We start from the raw sequence: 6,323 nt of genomic DNA, 5'->3' as shown, positions 1-6,323 counted from the left end.
AATAAGAGAATGTTAGTCTCCAGCAAACACAGTGCACAGAGAATAAAACAAGTAGTGGTGACATTTTCAGGATGGTAAAAAAGGGTAGCGCGCTGCACATAACTCCTGTTTGCGCAGGGTTTGCGGAAGGGTCCGGCCACTTCCAAAGATGATAATAAGATACAATAACTATGTCCAGGCTTGGAAGATTGAAAATAAATTAAAAGAGAAATGTATTCAAGATAATAACACTCAACAATTAGATGGAATAATATTGTCAGGCTTAGACAAGTAAGTAGCGACAGATGAAGGGACATTTTGCTGTTTAATACTCAGCCAAAATGCCAGTTTTGCTAAGCTAATAGATCCCTATGTACTAGTGTGTGATTACTGTGATAGAATGTAAAAATAGTTCCCCTTGCAGCATTAAGACTAGTACTATAACAACAACCAGCGCCCATTGATTCCTGCGATGAGAACCGTCTTTGAACAAAAGATCGCGCATTTGATGATCTGATACGAGCAAGTACTACAGTACTAAAGATCACGCATCTCAGAAGTTTATAATGATATTACGCTTATGGTGCCTAAATTATTCTCCATATGCCGTAGTAGCAGCAGCAAACATGATTAAGTCAGTGCTGTAAAACAATTACACATGGTGCTAAGTAAGATACCCCAGCTCCAAACATCTAAAATACTCATTTCTTCTGTTTGGCACCTAGCAACATATCTAATGGCTACATTTAGTTTGTCTTCCGCAGGTTTCCACACGCATCCATATTTTCTCAAGCCAAGTATGCATGTATGTTGGTTAATTAATTGTGTTGTTGCAGTAAACAAGTACCCTCTACAAAATTCGTATTGAAACTTTTTTTAAAACAGCCTCTATAAGGCTGTAAACTGGCATACGAAAACAATGCGCTCAGGATACTAACTTTCGGGACAACAAACTAAAACGATTGCTGCTCTCAAACCATACATCCAAACGACGCAAATAAATACTCTACGGAAAGCTTGGAACTTGCTTTACAAATTTCATATAGAGGCAACTCGAAATTCTAAGAATAACTAACTCGTTTTTCACCTAGAAGCTGGCTGTCCAGATTTGACAGTGCAGTTTTTAACTGAACCAGATTCTTATCTGACAGAACTAGCACCCAACAAAATGCAGATAGACATGAAACTAAATTATGCAACTGAACTTTTAGCAGGAAGCAAGCACTCACCAAAATTCAGACAGGCATGTAACTAACTTCTGTAATAACTGAATTTAGCAGCAGGCGAGCACCCAACAAAATTCAGATAGGCATGTAACTAAATTCTGCAACTGAATTTCTAGCAACAAGGAAGCACCCAGCAAAATTCAGATATGCATTATACTAGATTCTGCAGTGCAATGTTTATATTACTCAGAAGCAGAGCAGGTATCCACCAAAATTCAGTCTAACAGCTACATGTAACCCAAATTCAGACATACTACATGTAACCCAAATTCTTCTACAACTGAACTTGTAACCACCAAATTCAGACAAGCAAGCAACCAAATCAATTGGATCATCAGTGAGTCACCTGCAGCACGACGGAGTTGATGACATCGGCGTATCTGACGGCGAGGTTGAGCGACATACAGCAGGCGGGGGCCATGGCGTAGCACCTGGTGCGGCCCCTCTCGACCTTGCCGAGCTTGTCGAGGTTGAGCACGACGACCATGGTGAGCATGGCGGCGACGCCGGTGCCGAGGGAGTGGCCCGTGAAGGTGAGCGTGTAGGCGGGGTACCGGTCGAGGAGGTCCCGGAGCAGGTCGTACTCCCTGTCGAGCACCTAGCCGGCGGCGCGGAGGAGGCCGTTGTGGACGTAGCCGCCGTCGAAGCGGCGCTTGCCGAGGCGGTTGTCAAGGAGCAGCGCGTAGTCGGACTCGCGGCCGAGGTTGAGGCCGCGCAGCGCGAGCACGAAGTCGGCGTGCGCGTGGTTGAGGTAGACGAGGTAGGGCGTGACCCGGCCCCCCGTGTCGGCGTAGGTGCGGCGGCGCACGACGTTTGAGGGGTCGAGCAGGAGGGGCGGCGCGACGAGGAGGTCAGGCGGGGCGTAGTTGGCCATGACGAGGCGGCACATCCTGGGCACGGGCGCGAAGTCGGCGGCGGTGGCGTGGCCCTAGGTGGCGCTGTCGTGGTGGCCGGAGTGGACGCACCGCTTCCACACCCTGCAGCGGGGCGAGCCATAGGCGGCGGCGGCGCTGGGGGGGCCCTGCGCGGGCGGCTCCCTCTCCATGGCGGGTTGGGACTTGGGAGAGGAGGAGAGGAGGTGGGAGTGGAGACGGGATTGGGGATCTGGATCAGGCGTTGAGTGTTTTTTTGAGACATGGCGTAGGATGGTTGGTGGGGTGGGGGCAGATGCAGGTGGTAGCGTGGGGTATATAACCCACGCTACTACTATCGACTTAGTAGTAGCGTGGGTTTATAACCCACGCTACTAGTACAGCTGGTCCCGGGAGGCACGGTGGAAATCACTTAGTAGTAGCAAGGGGTAAAAACCCGCGCTACTACTATCGGGTTATTAGTAGCGCGGTTTCCTCAAGCTCGCTACTGCTAATTAGCAGTGGCGTTTGTTTTTAAACCGCGCTGCTGCTAAGATTCTGTGTATAAGGTTTTCCCTAGTAGTGTTCGGCCTATGGCTCAAGACTTTCAATGTCAAGCCGAAGGTGATGCGCGGCAACCAGGCGGAGTGCGGAGGCGCCATGGTGGGCAAGATGGCCAACGTCTTATGGCTCGAGGGTTCCTTTGTGGAGACCCTGAAGGGGTGGCAATCGGGATGGTTTTACATCACCGAGCCGCGCGACCCCGAATGGGTCGCATCCCCCAAGTTTCGATCCGGACCCCCTACGCAGCTCACCTCCTGGAAGGAGATGGGCCTGTCGTGGGGTAAAAAAGGAGAGCTGACCGGACTCCAAACATGCATCCAAACCCTGGTGGACAAGAAACTCAAACTTGTCAACGTAGTCCAGGTTATGCTCATCCGCCTGATCCTCCCGTGTCAACAACGGGCTTTCAACTTGTGGGAGTTCGACCCGGCGCGGCACCAAACTCTAAGCAGGCTCTTCGACACGACGTACGAAGATGCCTGGAAGGTTCTTTTCAAGGGCGCAGAGGCCCCCGCATCCGCTACCGAGGATCGCGGATTCAGTATGCAGCGTCACGCTCATGCGGTAAGCTGTTTTTTCCTTTTACAGGGTATCCGTTTTTCATAGTTTGACTCCATGCGGGATCTAAGCTCCCTTACCTTTGACAGGATTGGCAGGTGACGTCCGGACAGATCAACTGTCCGGTTCCTTTGCCCGAACGCCCAGCGGACGCTCGCTTGGCGAAGCTGCTGGTTCCGGCACCCTATGTGGTGCCGGAGAAGAAGGCCGCGAAAAAGGCCACGGGGACTCGAAAGAGTGCCCGGCGCTAGGAGGTGTCGGATCCATCATCCGACGGTTCTGAGGCGCATTCCTCCTGTGAAGACGAGGAGGAAGAAGAAGATACCTCTCCCCCTCCAGCGGGAGGAGAGAAGAAAAGGAAGGCCGCCCTCTCTGGGGAGGCCGGAGGGTCCAAGAAGGGGAGAATCCTTCCTCCGGACTACTCCACCGACGCTGACGATGGCGGAGAGGAGTGGCCGCCCAGGGCCAAGCCCCTGGCAAAATCGTAAGTATCCGGATACCAGAGTAATTCATAGTATTCGTTTATTGCACGGCTTTCCCTTATGTCGAATATGTTTATGCAGCCCACCCAAATACCGGCTCGACGCGTCGTCGAGCGGCTCACTGGACTCGTCGGATGTGAACTCGCTTCCGACGGCTTCCTCCCCCCTCCCTATAGACAACACCGAAGTGTTGTCCCAACAGGTTCCAAGCCAGGAGGAGGTGGTCCTGGAGGCACCGCAAGGCGACCTCCCAGACTCCAGGAGTAAAGGGGATGAAACCCCCCAGGGCTCCAAGTCTGGCTCTAGGCTGGACACCACTCCGGAACCTTCAAAGGTTCCAGAGTCCGGCGGGGGACCTCCTTCCAAGAGGAGCAAGTCCACCGTGCCGGTGACCCCCGTCCAACCGGAGGCGCCGGACAATCTGTTGAAGGCGCTCCAAGGCGCCTCCATCGACGAGGAGCACCACACCATTATGAGTGCGGTGGTCCAGAAGGTTCAGTCCGCCAAGAGCGGACTGACTGAAGCTTGTACTAGCCTTTTAACAGGCTTTGAGGTAAGTAAAGAATGTGTAAATAATATTACCGCATAGACAGTAGCCCCTGACGCTCTATTTGGCGTTCGGGAAGAAAAGCCGAATAGAGGATCAAATAAAATTCACAGGAGTCTAACAGAAAGGAGTCAATATGCGTATGCAGGCTTCTTTGCTTGCGTCCGCCGCACTGATGCGTAAGTGGACACGCTAAAGCAGAACCTCGAGCGGTCCGAGCAAGAGCTCGGGCGTGCCAAGAAGCAGCTCGAGGACAATGAAGGTAAGAGATACCTTGTTTAAATATAGATATAAAAAGGTGCAATTGCAAAAAATGACAGGATTATCATGGCTATTGTAGGGGCCATGTCTGAGGTGACGACCCTTAAGCAAGCGCTGGTCGAGGCCGAGAAGAGGGCGGCCACGGAGCGCACCGAGCGGGAGAAGTATGAGGCCGAGGTTGGCCAGGTACGGCAAGAGCTCCAGGCTCTCATGGAAAAACATGAGAGTTTGGAGCTTGACTCAAAGACGCGAGCGTCCGAGCTCGCGGTGGCTATTGAAAATGCCAAGTCTGCCAAGGCCGAATCCCAGAAGACCCTCCAGGAGTTGGATGAGGTGAAGAAGATAGCAGCGGGTAAGGCATTATTTATGCAAAGCAAACACATAAACGTGAGTTACTTGTTACTTACCCGAATCCGGAGCTCTCCAGGAGCGTTCGTAGATCTTCCCCGGAGTGTGTCCGATGCCGCCGCATTCTATCGAGTCGAGGAGGGCAACTCGACAGAGAAGGTGTTCTGGTCTTAGTATGCTGAGGCCGGACACCCCGTGCCCCTGTGCGACCAGCTGAAGCAACTGGTCGAGCTCCACAAGGCGGCCAAACAGGCCATGAAGGGCCTCATAGTTTGGCTGTGGCCTGGAGGGGCTCTGCCTGGGAGCTATTTCGGGCTGGTGCGGCGGCTGGGGGAGGCCTGTTCAAGGCTCAAAGTCATCAAGCGCTCCGTCTGCATTGAAGGTGCCCGTAGGGCCCTTGCCCGTGCTAAGGTGCACTGGGGCAAGCTGGATGCTGAGAAGCTTGTGAAGGACGGGCCGCCACCGGGGAAAGAGCATCGCAAGCCCGATAATTATTATAAGGATGTTCTGAAGGGTGCCTGCCTTGTGGCGGATGAATGTTCTAGGGATGTAATTTTTGACTGAAACTTGCTCGTTTTGTCCTCTGCGCTGAAAACTTGTTCATATGCGCTAAGCAATGCTATTGGAATTTAAAATATTACCTTCTGTGCGGCTGTTTATCAATTCTGAGAGATGGCAAGTCGTCGGCTTTTGCCCCCGTGCCGCTAGTGCTGGGGTGTTCGGGGATAAACCTGAGCGCTCTTTTTCCCATGTTTGGGTCCTTCGAGGGAGGCGCTCAGCCCAATGAACAAGGCAATCGGACTATAATGCGTGAACACTCTCACTTAGCCATAGAATTCTATAATTTTAAATTTCGGCGAAGCCCCTGGTATTCGGAAGACCGAGTTCGGGGCGCTATCCACGCCTTGGCCGGAGAGAGCTGGCTCCTCGCTCTAAGCGGCATAAGTCTTTAGGGACTCGAAAAACCTCTCGAACAGCGACCAGCTCTCGCTTCATCATGACAGTCAGTTTTAGCTTTCTCCACTGAGGTGCTCGACCCAGCTCAACTGGGGCACAATCGCAGTGGTTCTCCTAGTGCTACCTTAGCCGATATAGGGAACGTAAGGCACCAAAACATAGGAGCCGGGCAAACCCAACTATTGACCCAAGACATGATTCGGAGCCGATGCATATAATGCTATAAGTTCGGGGTGACGCACTTGTTAAAGTGTTCGGACTTCTCACACCATATTGAGGAGTACTAAAGCCCCGGGCGTATTTAGGCTGTACTGAAGTGTACGGGTGCAATATGTCGTTAAGGAACATATATATATATATAAGAGTAATGCAAAAATAGACAGAAGCTATGAACTGTTTATTAAAGAGGGCTGCGATCAAAGCAGAACGATACAAATAATGCGATAAGCAAAAGGTTGGACTATGTAACATGTCCGTTCCAGGGGCAAGCTGCGGAATAGTATGCGAAATAGGTATACTGCTCGTGATAGAGACCACCTGGGAGTTCCGT

At 51.8% G+C, this 6,323-nt stretch overlaps 1 pseudogene; it reads right to left on the bottom strand.

Moving 5' to 3' along the window:
* Positions 1–1,539: 1,539 nt before the first annotated feature.
* LOC147976941 (uncharacterized) lies at positions 1,540–2,250 on the bottom strand (annotated as a pseudogene).
* Positions 2,251–6,323: the final 4,073 nt, after the last annotated feature.

The sequence above is a fragment of the Triticum urartu genome, chromosome 4A (assembly GCF_056163025.1).
Source record: "Triticum urartu cultivar PI428250 chromosome 4A, HENAU_Tu73, whole genome shotgun sequence".
Lineage (NCBI taxonomy): Eukaryota > Viridiplantae > Streptophyta > Magnoliopsida > Poales > Poaceae > Triticum > Triticum urartu.
This window is presented reverse-complemented; position numbering and strand designations above follow the sequence as displayed.